The 20,187-nt window shown below is 35.8% G+C and overlaps 1 protein-coding gene and 1 non-coding gene across 4 annotated transcripts in view; both read right to left on the reverse strand.

Annotated features, from left to right (window-relative positions):
* Commd1 (copper metabolism domain containing 1) overlaps positions 1 to 20,187 on the reverse strand; it is a 143,542-nt gene that overhangs the window by 105,186 nt on the left and 18,169 nt on the right. The window lies entirely within an intron of this gene.
* LOC124963763 (small nucleolar RNA U13) lies at positions 6,810 to 6,913 on the reverse strand. The gene has a single exon (XR_007104801.1). It is a non-coding gene; the product is annotated as a small nucleolar RNA U13 (small nucleolar RNA).

Raw genomic sequence — 20,187 nt, forward strand, 5'->3', positions numbered from 1 at the left:
AGACTGACTGCTTCCCTCACCTCTTTCTCCACCCTAATGAAAGAGACCCTCCACACCCTCCAGGTCCACTTTGGCTGAAGAGCTACTGGTGTGTGACACTGAGCTAGGTTTTCTATGTGGCCGGAACAAGAATTTATATTGAATCCTTTATTGGTGCTGGAAGCATCATCTTTCTGACCCCCTTCAGAATTTGGGGAGCTTTCAGAATTTGGGGAGCATCAGGGCTGTGGGACTGATACAAGTGCCATCCACTCCCCAATCCCTCCCCTTTCCCCTATACCCTGAAAACCTCCAGATCAGAGACCCCTTTCCCTTTTTGTTCCTATATCCATATGAAGTCCTGAACTTTATCATATAGTCCAATTGACACATTGTTGTAACATAGAGTTTTCACATTTAACATATGTTTTGTGAGGCATTATATGGTAGTTGAATAGGTCCAGACAATAAAAGGTATTTAATACACAAGTTGTGAGATAGAATTCCTTATGAAAGGAAATATTAGACAGGTAACACTGGGCTGGGGATGTAGCTCAGTTGGTAGAGTGTTTGCCTTGCATGCACAAAGCCCTGGATTCAATCCCCAGCACCACAGAAAAAAAAGAAAAAAAAAGAGTAACATTTTAAAACTTCTTATATTGAAAATTGCTGTTCCAGATTTGAAAAGGTTCCTGCATCAGATCTATTTTCCATATTCCAGGTGGTCCTAGAGCTGTTTAACCTTGTCTCTTTCCATTCCTGATTGGTTTACATAGAAACAGCATTCTTTCCTGACTGGTTTTGCAGGATGACAGATGCCAGGGAGTCCAACTGATTTTGTAAATTCAGAACCAAATCAGTGACCTGTTGAATATCTGCAATAACCTGTGCTAGTTTTACAGTGAACAGAGGTTCCCAATACTGCTGCTCCTATGTTAATCACTCTGGATGTTTTCAGCCCTGTGAGTAAGGAAATGAGGGGGGCAGGGTTCTTATATCTGGTGTGTGCTGTTATTGGAATGGGCAGGTTTTGGTTGTGAGGTAAAATGTCAGTTTGAGGAATAAGGAAGATTTACAGAGGCCAGTTTAATTTTGGTAGGCAGAGATAAATATGAGTCTCGCAAAGGAAAAAAGCTTCAGAATTTGGGAAGCATCAGGGCTGTGGGACTGATACAAGTGCAGGTCTTAAATTCCACTTTAAAGAACTATTGTTTTTCTTCTAAAATGCCCAGGTATGGCTGTACTTTGGTTTTAACTGTTTTTTCTAGGTGTTCAAGATCAAGCTGGTCAAACTGACCTTGTTCCTATCTGCTGTTAAGAGTCAGCTGAAAATTAAAACCACCCTATGATTTCATCTAACTCCAATTAGAATGGCTATTATCAAGAACACAAGCAATAATAAGTGTTGGCATGGATGTGGGGAAAAAGGCACACTCATATATTGCTGGTGGAGTTGCAAATTGGTGCAGTCACTCTGGAAAGCATTATGGAGATTCCTCAGAAAACTTGGAATGGACCCACCATTTGACCCAGGTATCTCACTCCTCGGTTTATACCCAAAGGACTTAAAATCAGCATACTACAGTGATGCAGCCACATCAATGTTCATAGCAGCTCAATTCACAATAGCTAGATTGTGGAACCTACCTAGATGTCCTTCAACTGATGAATGGATAAAGAAACTGTGGTATATAGACACAATGGAATATTACTCGGCCATAAAGAAGAATAAAATTATGGCATTTGCTGGTAAATGGATGAAGTTGGAAAATATCATGCTAAGTGAAATAGGCCAATCCCAAAAAACCAAAGGCAGAATGTTTTCTCTGATAAGTGCATGACAATATATAATGGGGGTGTGGCAGGGGGAAGAGAAGAATGAAGGAACTTTGGATGGTGTAGAGAAAAATGGGGTGGAAGGGTGTGGAGGACAGAAAGATAGTAGAATGAGACAGAAAGTATTACCCTATGTATATGTATGATAACATGAATGGTATGAATCTACATTGTGTACAACCATAGAAATAAAAAGTTGTACTTCATTTGTGTACAATGAATCAAAATGCAGTCTGTAAAAATAAAAAAGAGTTTAATAAAAAATAAAAAGAGCTGAGTTCCAACAGTGGTCACTCTTGGGGAACTTGAGAGCAGCTTCTTAGCTCTTCTAGTGCTATCTGCTAGGATGTTACGGTTTCCTTGATGAGGTGGCTTTCCTTGGAAGCATCAAGGATGTCTCCCTTCAATAATCCTCCTCTGCAACAGGTGCACTGATTGGCTTTCTGTTCTCTAGTGGTCTCATTAAACTCCCTGATTGGGAGGTCATGTGGCCCAGAGTTGCAAAGTTCCTTAGAAAGCTCTCTGGTTCCCTGGGTTCAGGCTGACTCAGGACAAGAGCCTATTGGTTTTCTTGGCCTTTTTGTTTTAATCTTGATCTTAAACTTGATCTTAAACACCAGGCAAGCCAGTCTCACCAATCGTAAAGTAAGAGTACTGGGCTTTAACTTTAATGTCTATAACCTTACAGTTATTTACCCCTTTTATTTAATTGGGGTCTATATTAGTACTGAAAGTTAGCCTTATATCCTATCTGTCCTGTAAGTGATGGCTTATTATCTCAAATTAACCCAGGTTGTGTGTTCATGAAGCAGTACCTCTACAAAATATTAATAGACAACCGTTACACAGTTTACAAGGAAAATACAAAATGAAATTACCAAGAGTAAAAATATATTCAGTTTGTGTAATAGCTATCTCGAATTTTGGCTGAGTTATACATCATATCCCCTGTTTGAGATTACAACAAATATCAATCTTTTGAATACAACTTTAAATAAGCTGGAATCTGGCCTACTTTGGAGTCATTCCAAGAAGCTGGGATTACAGGCGTGCACCACTACATCCAGCAGATATGAGCAGAATTTTAAAGAACTGAAGGTTGACTCAATGGAGTCAATGCCTGCAAAGACCTCTTACAAAAAACCACCTGACTACAGTATTTCTATACTTACAGATAAATAAAACAGGTCAGTTCCTCACAGACAGAACATTAGGAAATTTCAAGGACCTCCAGAAGAAAGGATTGCACCCACATTTATAGGTACTGCAGATAAAATCTGGTTGACAAGTTCTTGGCTTCCTAGCCTAAACATCTAGAAATCTTCTCCACTGGCTACCCTCTGATATCACAAACTAGGTTTACTGTCTACTTCAAACATTAATCTTTATTTTTCTTTTTGTTCCCTCATTCTTATCTATGTTCTTTCCCTCTGTAGATGTTACCTCAAAATTTCTAAATTGATTCCTCTTCACTGCAATTAACCTCGCTGTATGTATGTGTATGAAATGGTAATAGGAAAGTTTCAGATGAGGGAAATGTGGAAGTCACTTGTAAATGTTATTATGTGGGAGAACAGGACATGCCATCTTAAAATATGCCTTTTCTGGCATAAAGATCAATAAACTGAAAGCAAGCAAGGAGAAGCAGATGCAGAAAAGCTATCTGTCTTCCCTTTATTTGCCTAAAAGTAGGACATATATTTACCAATACCAAAGAGATCCTCCTTCTGCCCCTTTCTACCAGAGAGAACAAAAGACAACCTTAGACCCTTAAGGGTCTAGAGATTGTACCAGAAGAATTTACATCAACTAGCTTTACTAACCATGCTTTATCCTCCATTTATCTATCTTACCACAGTTGCAGTCCCTAAAGACTCAAAATCTTTTTCCTTTGTCTATAACTAATCTAAAAATGTATTGTTCTCTGGTTGAAGACATTATGTCAGCTTGAATTCAAAGACATCTCTTTGAGAACTACCGTCTCACACACACACACACGCATATACACGTGTATGTGTGAATACCTGTGTGTTTGTATATATGTGTATGTGTGTACGTGTGTGTGTGTACATGAACATACAAGTCAGTAAACTTCTTTTGTCATCTTGTGTTAAGGAGTTGGTTCTAAGAAATTTTGAAGGCTGAATTTTTTTCTTCCCTATACAGTCAAACCAGTGGGATACTATGCTACCCAGCTCTTTCTCCTTTTTGTTTACTTCTTAATTTCACATCCCTGACCTTCTTACTGGTAACTGAAATTTTCAATCCATAACATGAATGTGCTAGGCCTTTTAACAGAGGAACATGAATTTTATTTCCTGAGGCAAAACTCATTTTGTGTGTGTGGTAAAGACATCCCCTGGTTCTCTCTTTATAAAGCACCACCTTAAGGTACCCTCCAGGGCAGTCACCCCAACTGTGCCACCCAAGCAATAAGCCTACTAATAACTAAAATTTACTTTTCCTTCTATACTATCCCCCATATGACACACACACACACACACACACACCCCACATCAAATTCATTTTGTATTTACACATGTATAGTTGCTAAGGTAGTTTGGATTTACTAAAAAGAAAAACAAGTTACTTGTTTACTTTTTCTGTTTGACTCAGTGTAAACCACGGCTACATTTATTGGTGAACCAAGAACTGAAAACAAAAGGGAGCAGAGAACATAAAGCCAAAGATATTTTAACACCTGTCTCACTTCAGCTCCATGCACAGAACAGCTGTCTGATTATAACTATTGAGGAGTCTGTAAAACATGGGTGGCATTTGAATCTCGTGGCAACTCAGACAACTGAAATAACAGCAAGAAAATGCCATGAATGAGAGTACTGTTTTATATAAATCTACCTGTGGCCTTAGTATACATTTTATCCAAAGAACTTGGCAGATTTAGACATTACTGCCAGAGAATAATTAAGAATGTAGATAGAAAAGGAAGAAAAGATTTACAGCAAATTCAGAAAAGGAGACAAGGCCTCTTCAATTGGTAGAGTTTGCTGAAAAGGTGGTTTGCATTACCATCAATGTTAAACACCCAATCAACGTTAAATAAGAGAAAGGCAGAGATTTAATCCCTGAAATGCTGCTTGGAATTTCTATGTTTGTGATGGATAAAATGGTGAAAAAGAGTGTCTGCTGCTAACGGGATTACTTTTTTATTATCTACCAAACTTAAACTTGAAAATAACACAGACATGATTGCACACACTGAGCTTTAAAGCTTTATTCTAAAAAAATGGAACAGTTGATTTGGGGGATCCAGAAACATGTAGTATGACTCAGGAACTACAGCAGACTCAGAGAAATTGACATAAAGGAACAATGAAAGCTGTATTCAGATGAAAAGGGCATCTTGCAGTAATAAAGGCTCCCAACTATGAATATTTTTCTATCTACATTACAAATTAAAACATTCAGTTATCCAGTGGCAAGTACTTGAGTGCTCATCATTGCTCAAGCAACTCAACTTGATAAAAATCACAAGAGTCTTTCAAGGGTCTTAAAGACACACAACTGAGACAGAAATCCTGCAGGGTTCTACAAAATTCCCAAATTCTTTTGGTATATATATTCTTAAAATTCTAATTCTTCAAGGATGCCTTTCCTAACTGAAACTAGCAAAACGTTTCACTAGGTCTTCTGGGATTTTACTTATCCTAAATCCTTAACATATCTGAAATGTGGTTCTTCCTTCCAAACTCCAGACACACGGTGCCTCAACACCCTCTAATCCAATTTCATGCCTACCAAGCAATCTTCCAATCTAATTTTCTTGACCTTCCACATAATTTGATATTAGAGGTATCTTTTTTCTTTTTTCAGAGAGGGGCTGGTGGAAGCAGTACCAGGGACTGAAGGGGGTGGAGGGAGCTCTACCACTGAGCCACACACCTAGCATTTTTATTTTTTATTTTGAGACAGGGTCTTGCCAAGTTGCAAAGGCTGCCTTCAAACTCTCAATTCTCTTGCCCCAGCCTCCCAAATCGCTGGGATTACAGGTATGCAACACTAGGCCTAGCTAGAAAGAAGCATTCCCCCCCGCCCCCGGGATTGAACCCATGGCCAACTGAGCTATATCCCCAGCCCCAGAAAGAGCACCTTGAATAATGGATGCAAATACTCTGATGACTGAATAGGTGAACTCAACCATAAAGTGACCAAAAATAAGGTGCTCTGACTTACCTAAGAAGTCTACTTTGATCATTCTCTAAGAGGCTAATTGGTTCTAAATGCCAGGGCATTTAAAAGTTTATCAAATGTTATGGTTTGGATCTTAAATGTCCCCCAAACACTCATATGCTAAAGCTTAGTGGGAGATAGTGGAACCTTCAGAAGAAATAAGGTCATTGGTAAATAGATCTTAATACATAATTCTTGGGGGTTCAGATGACCAGAAATGCTGATAGAAACATGAACAGTAAAGATTGTGATGATGAGGTTTCCAATGGGAATGAGGGACTCTACCAGAAATTGATCTAGAGGCCATGCAAATTACATTCTGGAAAAGAACTTCCCTAATTTTTACCCATGCCTTGAGACTATGCATGATGCTAAATTTAATGGTGACAGACTAATTAATCTGGCAAAGGAAATTTCAAGGTAGCACAGCATTCAGAGAGTTCAGTCCCCCATACAGGATAATAGGGGTGGGACGGTGGCACAGAAGTGCTTCAGGTCTTTGATGTGTTAATGCCCATCTCCAAGAAAGAAATATAATATGAAATATTTTCCAATCTTAATTATCAGTAAATGATTTTTCTCCCCCTCCCAAAACAATAACTTGAGAGACATATTCACAGAATATGAATCAAATTTTGAAATGTTCTAATTTATCTCTAGATCAATCATAATAAGGTAACATTTTATTTCAGTAGTTAGAGAAAAAGAAATAATTGATAAACCTCATGTTTCATGGGCAAACACAATGTTCCTTTTCAAATGTTTGCTATCAATGTGCCTAACAAATAGTCTTTTTTTCTTAACATCAAATGGGTACTTGTGCCAACATCAAAACAAGGTTTAGAGGGAGGAAGATCTCACACAACTGTGTGAACACCAATTATCATCTTTATGAGTTTAAAAGGATCACAAGTAGCCTTTCTGAAGTTTGCTAACATGGTTATGGTTCTTGCTTTGGTCAGAAGTCACAAAGGGATTGAATTTCACCTTGGCCACTGCTGCTTCAGTGATGGCTGCATAATGGAAAAGGTCTATACAAGATATATTCTGGGGCTGGGGTTGTGGCTCAATGGTAGTGCTTGCCTAGCATGTGTGAGGCACTGGGTTCAATCCTCAGCACCACATAAAAATAAATTAATAAAATAAAGGTATTGTGTCCATCTACAACTAAAAATGTATTTTTTTAAAAAAGTAAAGCAGTGTTTCACCTTAGTAATGATGCAGAAAATTAATTCATCAGTTTTCATATTAAGAAACATACATAAGCTGGGTGTATGGATACATGCCTGTAATCTCAGTGACTCAGAAAGCTGAGACAGGAGGATTACAAGCTATAGGCCAGCCTTAGCAGCTCAGCAAAGCCCTAAGCAACTTGGCAAGACCCTGTCTCAAAAAGGGTTGGGGGTGTGGTGATGTGGCTCAGTGGTTAAACATCCCTGGGCTTAATCCCTGGTACCAAAAAAAAGAGAAAAGAAACATATTTGAGGGCTGAGCTGGGGGTGTAGTTCAGAGATAGAGTGCTTGCCTAGCACACAGGAGGCCCTGGATTTGATTCCCAGTACTGCAAAAAAAAAAAAAAAAAGAAGAAGAAGAAGAGGAACATACTTGATCACAAAAAAATTTCAGTCTTTTTTTTTTTTTTTTTTTTGGGTGCTGGGGATCAAACCCAGGGCCTTGTGCTTACAAGGCAAGCACTCTACCGACTGAGCTATCTCCCCAGCCCCTTCAGTCTTGTTTTTAAAGTGAACAAGAGAGAGTTGTTTTCCCAGGGCTTGACATAACCTACCTACTAAGCAAAGCTAAAACATAAGACCAAACCAACACCAGAGGATAAAAATACCCATCCAATGTCTATTCTGTTTACTGCTTGCTCTCTCTGCACAAAGAACAATTTGAATTTGATAGATTTCAAATAAAAGTAACAGATTTTGATCATTTGAATCTAAAGAACATCAAACTGACTGAATGAAAGATTCTGATGACTAGTAATTTCTCATCAGAAAAAATTTACATACAAACAAAATAATAAGCGTAAAGATTAATTTCCTTCTGGGCATCGTGGCACATGCCTATAATCCCGGCACTCTGGAAGTTGAAGCAGAAGGACTGCAAATTTGAGGCCAGCCTGGGCAACTTAGTGAGGTCCTAGGCAATTGAGTGAGACTGTCTCAAAAAAAATAAAAATAAAAAAGGGATGGGATGTAGCTCAGTGGTAAAGCACCCCTGAGTTCAATCTCAGTAGCAAAAAAAGAAAGAAAGATTAATTTTATTTTTAAACTTGTGGTATTAAAACAATGTATTATCATGGCAAAATGTTGCAGGATGGTACAAACTGAATGTCCCATTCCTGCCCCAAATTCACATGCTGAAACTGGGTGTGGTTGCACATGCCTGTAATCCTAGTGACCAGGAGGCTGAGGTTGGAAAATCACAAGTTTAAGGCCAGCCTGGACAATTTAGAGACCCTGACTCACAACAAAATGAAAATGGGAATGTAGTTTCCTGGAGAGCAACCCTGGATTCAATCCCAAGTACCACCAGAAAAAGGAAGAAAAAAATCGATATGTCAAAGACTTGTTAACCCATGATGGGATTAGTACTCTTCTAAGACACCAGAGAGCTTGTTTTATCTATTAGCATAACCACACACAAAGAGGTCATGTGAGCACATATTGAGATAAAGGTCACTTATAAGCCAAAAGAGGTCTCAGAATGAAGCCTAGAATTGAAGAAATAAATTTCTGCTTAAGCCAACCAGTCCACTTTATTTTGTTACAGATGCACAAGCAGACCCAGACACAGTAGAAATGTAAAGCAATTCTAATGGCTTACCTCATGTAGAAACTGATTCAAACCACTGACTCATCAGGTTGCTGATTTCCAGACTTATGCCCATTAACTTTTTAAATGAGTTTGCTATAATGACTATAAATTCACAATAGGATAGGAAATGAAAGCAACAGCTAATAGGCTATAATAAGCAAAACTGAGGAATTGGGACTGTGAAAAAATCAACATTAAAATTCAGGATCAATCTCCCACCTTATGAACTGTATCTGTTACCCTGCTTCCTTCCACAGCACTCATGTGACCACTTTCTTCTTTACTGAGAATCTCAGCTAAATGGCAAAAGGGTGAAATTCAACTTTATTAATTTTGATTCCTCTCAGCAACCTTAATTTAAAAATGTCATTACATTTTAAACTATGTTCTGTTTGAAGATCATGATTTTCAAGATGACCTCTGACTTTAAAAACCAACAACAAGAGTGAAAATGAGTTTTCTAGACTACTAGAAAGGAGGCAGACCCCTGGACACTGGATTCTGCCTTCTTCCCTAGACAAATATGAAGTCTTACAGATACACATTAGGTGTTTTAAACATTTCTTAATCTGGAAGGGTGATATGAATCAGTTTAAAAGGACAGTTATGTAGCAAAAATTAAGTGTTGCAGGCAGAGTAATAGTGGCAATCAAATCAAATACAATTACACCTTCTCCTGCCCTTTGTGACCACTTCTTAGATTTTATATAGATGATTAAGTAAATCAGGAATTCAATCTAACTTCATAATGGTAAGGGTGGGTGGGTCTATGTGGTCTCTGCACCAATAAGTATACCACTTTGAAATACTGCAGAGCTACAATGTGTGGTAGCTACCCTGAAACAGTTCATACTTCACACTATTCAAGAAATTCTCTTATAAATCTGAGTTTATGTTACTCGTTCATTTAAACTTTTCCCTGCCTCCTTGCTCCCCACAGAATGTCCATATGTATTAATAGAACACTCTTGAAAATTAGGTCCTCTTTATCATCTTGTATCTCACGTTTCACTGTGACCTTGGTATTTTTTAATTTAACATACATTTCCATAGTATTAATGCTGTTCTTCCTCCATAGAACCCCTTATTCTGCTTGTGGAAATCTTATCTTGCAAGCCCAACTGAAATGCTATAACCTAGCAAATGGAATTAATTACAACTCATTCACTAGGTTTTTAATTTTGTTTTCAAATCTTATCCTTTAGATACATATTCATATTTCCGAGTAAGCACTAAGCTCCTTATGAAATAGTGTTTTACTCACCTTTATATTCCCCTAATACTTAGCACAATATTTGCACAAAGTTTAATGTGTACAGGAATGAAAAGACTCCATACTTGTTTTTATTACCTGATTAAAAGTAATACTCCAATTCTACATTATCCATCATTCAGCTTACCCACCTAGACAAAGGAAAATTAATGACTATGCCTAACCTAATGGAGTATTAAAGGGACTTACAATTTAATAATGAGAAAAATCTTGACAGGTATTCCACAAAAGTGGTGGTTTCTGTTTCCAAGTTCATTAATCAAGCTAGCCCTCCAATCTTAATATCCCGAATGTCTAAAAGAACAGCTTAGTATCAGCTTCAGCAAAATCTCTTGAGGCTAGATATCTTGAAAGCAATTTGCTGCCACATTACCCACGTCTAATTACAGAACATTACATTAGGATTATATTAAATTACACTGTTATTCAACAAAATGATCTATAATTTTAGTCACTTTGGTACTAATTTACATGTTAACCCTAGAATCCATGCAAAACAAAGTCAATAGTGAATTCATGAATTTTATTCTAAACATTTTCCTCCAAACAATGTTCATCTTCATTCTCCTACATAGGTAACATACAATCTTTGGCTAGAAGCCTACATAGGCTGTTTTAAAGCAATTATAATTAATAGAATCTCCAGAATTACTCTAAATTTGTTTATTTCAAATAAATTTCAACTTGAATAAACACAAATGGAGAAGAAAACCTCAAAAATACTTATAATAAACAAAATAAAAACCTATAAAAATAGGAAACAGAATCTTTAAAGTCAGACTAAGAATTTGAGATTCCATCTTTAGGATAAACCTTCAGAATGCTTCCAATGCTCACCCAGACTCCTCGAAAAGATAATCCCACATCAGAGTTAAATACCAAAATCATAAAGTTTTCTAACATCATAATATGAAACCTTATTAACCAAGACCATTAAACCAAGATCTGGTCATTCTCTGTATTTAAGGAGCTACAGAACTAATTATAGGCAATTAATTAATTGTCTATATTTCTTCTTGTATAGTCTGTTATTATAGTAAAATGGTCCTAAATTCTCAACAGAACACATCAAAAGAAAAGCAACTGTATAGATGAGGCTTTAAAAATCAATTTTCTAGGGCTGGGGTTGTGGCTCAGTGGCAGAGTACTTGCCTAGCATGTGTGAGGCACTGGGTTCGATTCTCAGCACCACATAGAAACAAAAATAAATAAATAAATAAATAAATAAATAAAGTCCCATTAACAACTAGAAAATATTTTTTTAAAAAATGTCTAGTTTGCACTTGCATGATTAAGTAAGTACAGTATATTAATAATTGAAGAAATAAAGCAGCAGGCTGTGGTTGTAACAAGTAGGCTGTTATTCAACAAAATGATAGTGAATAGCATGTGTGAGACACTGGATTCAATTCTCAGTACCACATATAAATAAAATAAAGGTCCAGGGCTGGGGATATAGCTCAGTTCTCAGTGCTTGCCTATCAAGCACAAGTTCAATCCCCAACACAGCAAAAAGAAAAAAGTCCACCAACAACTAAAACAATATATTAAAAAAAAAAAGAAATAAAGCAGCAACAGCACTGCCAAACTCTAAATTACATTCTAGTAGTACAAGCTCACTAACTGGCTTTCATTCTGCGGTTTACTTTTTCCAGTAACTTATTTTGTCATCAATGTTCTTAACATTTTATATATGACACTTGTCTCTATCAGCATGGGGGGGAAAATCCATAATGAAGCACAACTAGTGTTTACTCCTATTAAATGCTTCCAAGTAACAGATTAGCATTTAACTTCATGGGGAAAGAATTTAGCCTTTTCAAAAACAAAATAATAATATTTTTGGCCAGTTCAGAGATGTAAGTGTGGGAAAGTCTCCAAAAGAAATTACAAAGTTAAAAAAAACAAAAAAAAAAAAAAACAAAAAAAAAAAACTCTCTCCTTCCCCCTTCATTTTTGGAACTATTTCTTGCAATACTGCTGATAGCTCCGGAAGTTTTCTCTTGGGAAAACAGTACTTGATTAGTGTAGTATCCAACGAGTGCCTAAGTTAACATATTTTTTAAAATAACTGTTTAAGAATCAGAACTGCTAAAAGGTCATCTCTTATCACAACCAGAGTCCCACTATTAAGCAAAGGTCATAGTCCTATCACAGAAGACATATCTCTGAAGAAGGGTCCAAGGAGTTCCCAGAGAAAAGGGGAAAATGACCCAGGACTAGCAGTGTTCTTAGCATAAGACAGAAAAGAATTTCGGCACATGCCAGAAAAAGGCATAGACAGAGAGATTTATTTAGAAAAGTAGATACATAGTCAAGAGAGAATGAGGGCAATCTCAAAAGAGACACCTCTGAGTAAAGCAAGGAATAAGCATTCAAGGGAGAACAGGGCCATCTCCTGGAAGAGAGACAGAAACCTATAGGTGTGGGGTATTTAAAATCTATAGAGGGACAGTTGCTGGGGGCTGGACTATAGGTGAAAACCAGGGTGGAGGTATATAATTTTACATCAGTTTTCCTTTTGCTTGCTTAGATCCTTTATTTTACAAGGGCCTAGGCAAGATCTCTTAAGAATTACAACTGTTCCTAAGCACTTACTCAATGGCTCATGGGCACTTCCTTTGAGATTCAGCATCTCTCTCTCTCTTCAGTACCAAATTCCTATCTCAGTTATATAACAGGAAAATTACTGGGCCAACAGAAATTTAAAAGATTTAATAATAAGAATGAGAACAAGATAAAAAATAAATACTGCAATTAGCCAGGCACAGTTGACACATCTCTGTAGTCCCTTCACTCAGGAAGATGAGGCAGGAGGATCACTTTAGCCTAGGAGTTCAATCACCTGGGCAGCATAGTGAGACCCTGTCTCTAAAAAAAGACATACTAGGGGCTGGAGTTGTGACTCAGTGGTATAGTGCTTGCCTGCCATGTGTGAGGCTCTGGGTTCGATACTCAGCATCACATATAAATAACTGAAATAAAAGATGCATTGACAACTAAAAAATAATTTAAAAAAAAAAATACTAGGACTGGGGAGATAGCTCAGTTGGTAGAGTGCTTGCCTCACAAGCACAAGGCCCTGGGTTCAATCCCCAGCACCGCAAAAAAAAAAAAAAAAAAAAAAAAAAAAAAAAAAATGTGAGATTTTAAAAATAACTATATGTTTGATAAACTTAAGAACTACTAAAGAAGTTATAAAGTATATGACAAGAGATAGTAATAAAAGCATAATTTATTTCTCAATGGAAGAGACATAATGAATAAAGAATGATTTTCTAACATTTACAACAAATTAAGTTACTTTTAAGTTACTTTTTATGATTAAAAAGTAGGGTCCTATGTTCGTAACAGGCAAACTCAGGCAACTTCCCAAATGCCCATCAACGGTAGAATAGATACATATGTTGTAGTATATTCAAATATCAGTATACTCAGAAGAATTGGCAAAATTCTGTAAAAGGCCAAATAATAAATATTTTAGACTTTGTCAACCATCCAGTTTCTACTATATCTACTCAATTAGGCTCTGAGGCAAAAACTCCACACTTTATTATGGATATTGAAATTTCAATGTCATGTAATTTTCACATTACAAGGTACTCTTTTAATTATTTATTTATTTTAGACATTTAAAATATGAAAACCATTCTTAGCTCACTAGCTGTACAAAAACAGGCAAGGGGTCAGATGTGGCTTGTGGGTTATAGTTCCCTGCTATAGATGTAGATCCCTGCTCTACATCAGTGACAACGAATGATCTACAATTACACGCAATAATGCTAAAATTTCATAAAAATAATATTAAGTGAAAGAAGTCACACACAAAAGTACTAACTACTTTAAAATTCCATTAAAGTTTACCAATAGGCAAAACTATACTATGGTATTAGAAGTTAGAAAGTGGTTCTCTGGGGGTAGGGCACTAGTGAATATAAGAAAACATAAGGGGGTTTTACAGTGTTGGCAGTATTTGTTTTCTTATTCTGGTGCTGATTACATGGGTGTATTCAGCATGTGAAGATTCATCTTACGTATGTAAGATTTGTGTACTTTGCTGTATGCATGCTATATCCAATAAAAAGTTTTTGAGCCAGACATAGTAGTACATGCCTGTAATCCCAATGACTCAGGGAGGCTGCGGCAAGGAGGATCAAAAATTTGAGGCCAGCCTCAGCAACTTAATGAGACCCTGACTCAAATATAAAGGGCTGGGGATGTAGTTCAGTGGTGGAACAACCCTGGTTAAATCCCCTTTAGTAGGTGGGGAGAAAGTTTTTAAAAATTAAGTGTCCTTTCTATAGAGCTACATAAAAGGCCAGAAAGAACTTAAAGACCTACTGACTTTAGGAATACATAGCTAGCTGAAGAGAGTATAAGAAAAAATAAGCTAGATATATGATATATGTGTAAGTGGGATCCATAGGGTAGAATTCTCAATAGAAATATTAAGTTACTTTACATCTCTATGAAAAAGGAATTACAAAGCAAATTTGACTGACAAAAATATACACTGGGAGATTCTGTTCTAAACATCAAGTTTGTATAAAATTAATTTGAATATTTATCACTTTGATTATAATATCTACTTGTTTCCTTATAAGAAAGTCAAGGAAAATAATGAAGCAAGATTCACTATCCCAGGTAAAAGTCTGTCACTGACCTTAAGGGATCAAAAAATTATCAGAGGTGAAGACAAAGAGGGAAGTATATAAAAAAATGAGTATTTTTCTGCCCTCATTCCTTTTTGTGCATTACTTTGTTTACTATCAGGACACTCCCCTGCAACAGTTTCATGAAGAAGGAAGTTGTTTGGTTCACTAATGTTTCCAGGGCCTGTAGCAGGTACTCAATAAATGTTCTCTTGAAAAATCATTTTTAAAGGAATTATAAATAATAATGTTATTTCTTTTTTTTTTTTTTTTTTTTTTTGCGGTACTGGGGATCGAACTCAGGGCCTTGTGCTTGCAAGGCAAGCACTCTACCAGCTGAGCTATCTCCCCAGCCCATAATGTTATTTCTTAAGAAAGAAACATAAGAGAAATGTAAGCATCTCATAAATGGTGATAGGACTGTAGAACACTATTGGGAAAGAGAACTATATTACTTATCATATGTCACGACAGGGCATAATGTCCAGATTAGTATCTTTCAGAGATAATCCCATACTGGCATATAAAGATATTAAAAGACATTAAAAATTACTCTTTGGGCTGGGGTTGTGGTTCAATGGTGGAGCACTTGCCTAGCATATGTGAGGCACTGGGTTCGATTCTCAGTACCACATATACATAAATGAATAAAATAAAAGTCTATCAACATCTAAAAGAATAAAAAGTAAATAACTAATTTTTTTAAATAACTCTTTTACAGGTTGAGCATTACTAATCCAAAAATATGAAATCCAAAATGCTTCAAATCCACAAGTTTTTGAACAGACATGATGTCACAAATGGAAAATTTGTATAAGACTACTTCCATGTTATGTATATCAGGTATATACAAAACATAAATGAATTTCATGTTTAGATTTGCATCAAATCCCCAGTATATCTCATTGTGTATACATAAATACTCCAAAATCTGAACAATCCAAAATCCAAAATGCTTTTGGTTCCATAAATTTTGGATAAGGGATATTCCACCTGCATAAAAGTACACGTAAGCCAGGTGTGGTGGTACATGCCTGTAATCCCAGCAACTCAGGAGGCTGAGGCAAGAACTCAAGTTCGAGACCAGACTGCATCTTATCGAGGTTCTAAGCAACTTAATGAGACCCTGTCTCAAAATTAAAAATGAAAAAAGCACTGGGGATATGGCTTAGTTAAATGCAACTGGGTTCAATCCCCAGTACCAAAAAAACAAAACAAAACAAAACAAAAAAACCCACAAACATAACAGAAAAAGTACCAAAAAGTTTTATAATTCAGTATTTTTTAAATAAAGGAATTAGTTGAAACAAATTTTTATCAAAGATAAGTAGTGGAAGTGAAAATTTACAAAAATCATATTCTAAATTAAGACAAAGTCAAAAATGTGAACATTTTATTACAACCAAAATCTTGATTTTTCATATTTCTGCAGTTTAAAATAGAATCCACTTCACCACACCTCATCATTTATGCTTTTCTTATGGCATTTATTCTTTTTTAAGCCAAAGAACTCTGATACCTTGTATACAAAACAGGGTAGAGCACATTAGGAGCTCAGTAAATATTCAGTGCATACGTTGAAGATAGACATATCCTTTAAAATCTCCTTATCCAAGTATTCATTCAACCCAAGTCAAGTTTCCATATCCAGAATAGTTGTTTTGAGAAAAGGAGAACAAAAAACAGATTAATAAATACAGGTTTTGCCCTAAACTAAGAAAGAAAGAAAGAAAGAGAAAGAAAGAAAGAAAGGAAGAAAGAAAGAAAGGAAGGAAGAAAGAAAGGAAGAAAGGAAGAAAGAAAAAGAAAGAAAGAAAGAAAGAAAGAACAAAAGAAAGAAAGAAAGAAAGAAAGAAAGAAAGAAAGAAAGAAAGAAAGAAAGACCGGAACATATCCATTACAGGTCATTTGAGTCTATTAAAATACTCTGCAAACCTCAGTTGAGTGATCCACAATTGCTGTTTATCATGTGATATCCAGTAACATAAAAAAGTTACATCAATCAATTATCAATGTCTTGTGTCTTACCTAAATTCTCAAAAATGCTCAATGAAATCAGGAAAACTCTATTATATAAGAACTAGAGAATTACAGCAAAAGAAATTGTTTACAGAACTTCAAATTGTCCAGAAAATGATATTTCTAAATTCAAAATACCTAGCCAAATACTTAGACTTCTCCCCCTGCCCCTGTGCTGGGGATTGAACCCAGGGTCTTGAGCTTGTGAGGCAAGCACTCTATCAACTGAGCTACTCTATCAACTGAGTTACATCCCCAGCCCATAGACTTCCTTTTAAATAAGAAATTCTTATCGTTGAGTAGCCAACTTTTTAAGCAATTTTTGAACTTGAACATTCCAGAGAAAACATTTCAACATTGGTGCTTCTAGCATAACAGTACATTAGCAAACCAATGTTCTACTGCCACCTACAGTACAAAAAACAGAATTACAGCTTAAAGTTAAGACCTAGTAAGTCAAACGTGACCAGTAACGTTTTAAAACCATATAGTTTGTATCTATTTTACTTTATACTCAGTGTATTACTGATTATGTTGTCTTACTGTATGAACGTGAAATTCATTCTTAAGTTGAATATCAAAACAATACTGCAGCTGGGGATGTAGCCCAATCGTAAAATACTTGCCTAACATGCAAGAAACCTGAAGTTCATTCCCCAGCAGCACAAAAAGGGAAAAAAAAAAAAAAAACTTCATTACACATTTTTATTCATTTGTATAAGGATTCTGATAGTAGGTTTAAAAAAATTATCTTTATACAGTTAAATATTTCCACATTATACAATAAATGCAAAACTTCTTGCAAAGACAAAAAATGATCAATTATACAAACCATTGTTTTATTTATTTTTTTTTTAGTTGTTGATGGACGTGTATTTTTTTATATGTGGTGCTGAGACTCGAACACAGTGCCTCACATGCAAGGCAAGTACTCTACCACTGAGTTACAACCTCAGCCCCAAACCATTGTTTTTTTTTTTTTTTTTTTCAAGAATGAAGTACTTGGGCTGGGGAGATAGCTCAGCTGGTAGATTGCTTGCCTCACAGCACAAGGCCCTAAGTTTGATCTCCACTACCGCCAAAAAAAAAAAAGAATGAAGTACTCAAATATATTCCACAAGATAAATCTCAATATAGAAGCTGATAATACTGTTCTTCCATAATACTATTCTTCGATGATTAAAAAAAAAAGTACCACTAACAGGCAACCTGAGTCATATTGTGAATTTAATACCACATGCACTTTTAGGGTCTGGTCTGGTCTGGTCTGGTTTGAACCCAGGAGCACTCTACCACTGAGCTACATCCACAGCTTTTTTAAATTGTGAGACAGGGTCTCCCTAAGTGGCCCCAACTGGTTACAGGTGTGCACCACGCCCAGCTAGGCTGTAAACACTTTCCATAAAACTTTCCAGGTATTTAGAAATGAGGATCAAATTATGCTTTTTAAAATAATAAACACTATGTATGCAAAACATAAAATTATTGGAATATTAAAAAGATTAAGTGTTCTTCTGCAGACATTTAATCTCTTCTATTTATATCATATCCAAAAATAACTTAAATATGATGTTCCTCAAAAGGAGAGTTTTCATCAGTGCTAGAGAAAACTGGACTAAATTCTAACACTTAAGAACTGCATATGAAAAAAATCAGAGTGGAGATGAATAAATTTTTAAAAAGTAAAATACAAAAAGTTATACAAAAGCAAACTCCCCCTTATGTTTGAAAAACTACTTGGCTAAACACAGTATTTTGTTCAATGAAAAGAGAACTACCGGAAATTAAAAACAGGATCAGAGCTAGGGTTGTGGCTCACTAATAGAGTGCTTGCCTAGCATGTGTGAGGCACTGGGTTCCATCCTCAGCACCACAAAAAAATAAATAAAGGTTCGCACACAGCTAAAAATATTGAAAAAAAAATTTTTAAAGGATCAAATGAAAAATTCAAATGAAACGTTAAAAAACAAATTTGAGAAAATCTATCAATAAGTACAAGCAAAAACAAAGAAATGGAAAGTAGAAAAAATAAAAGAAAATTAGAAGATTATCTATGAAGGTCTAACATTTGAAAACCTAGAATACTAGAAAGAATATAGGGGAAAAAAAACTAAGAAAATAATCAAAGTAGTAATACAGTTGATCCTGGGAATCTGTGGTGATTAGTTCCAGGACCCCTGCAGATACTCAAATCCATGAATGCTCAAGTCTCTTATGTAAAATGGCACAATGTTTGCACATAACCTAAACACAATACTTTAAATAATCTCTAGATTACTTATAATACCTAACACAATTTAAATTCTATGTAAATAGTTGCTACCCTGTATTGTTTAAGGAATAATGACCAAAAAAATAAAAAGCCTGCACATGGTCAATGCAAAAGCCATATCTTTTTACTGAGTATTTTTAATCTACAGTTGGCTGAATTCTTGAATGTAGAATCCAAATACTCAGAGGGCTGACTGCACAACTTTTCCCACAACTAAAGGTCATCAGTCTCCAGACTGAAAGGACAAACAGAGGCCTGAATAATGAAATTGTAGTCACACACCAATGACAAGGAAACAAAGGATAACAAGAAAATGGTAAAAGCTTCCAGAGAGAGAAAGACAGGTTACATTCACTGAAAACAATGCCTTCAAAATTGTGAGTCAGTTATTTGACAACCTAGAAATATATTCTCAAACTACTTAGTGTGAGACTAGAAATAAAGGCATTTTTAATAGTAATGCCCTTTCTTAAGGAACTACTTGAGTACATGCTTCAGGATCTGACAAGAGATAATGATCCCCAGGAAGAAGGTGGAAATGCTACGCTAACACCTTGGCCTGATCAGGTCATGCTTTGAGACTGAATTTGTCATCAAAGAAACTTAAAATTAGAGTACCAGAGCAGCCAAATCCTGACTCTAGAAAGAGCCCAGCCAGTCATATTCACAAGAAGCTCCTTCTTTTAGACCAGGGGCTGACAATCAGAGCAAGGAAAACTAGTTCCATGCTATTTCTATCTTTTTCTTTCAGTCTAATAAGTAGACCTTTTTCTTTTTTCTTTTTCTTTTCTTTGTTCATGTTGTACAGTAGACTAGGAACTGCTCTACTGTAACTACTGTCTTAACGTCTATATTCTGTAGGAAACTACATGATTCTCCAGGACAAAAACTACAGCTTCAATGTTTACTGCTGTGTCCTAAATATAATGCATGGTGTATAGTTAAGATGCTTAATAAGTACTTGTGAGATGAATAAATACACAAAAATATTAATACTGGTTATTACCTCAGCAGATAATATTAGATATGCTTTTACACATCTCAAATTTCTATATATTAATGTAATTAAATAATGTTTACCACAAAGAGTTCATAAGATGGCTAAAGGGTTGTAAAAAAAAATATTAGGCACAGCAGCACAC

The sequence above is a fragment of the Sciurus carolinensis genome, chromosome 13 (genome assembly GCF_902686445.1).
Source record: "Sciurus carolinensis chromosome 13, mSciCar1.2, whole genome shotgun sequence".
NCBI classification, from domain to species: Eukaryota; Metazoa; Chordata; class Mammalia; order Rodentia; family Sciuridae; genus Sciurus; species Sciurus carolinensis.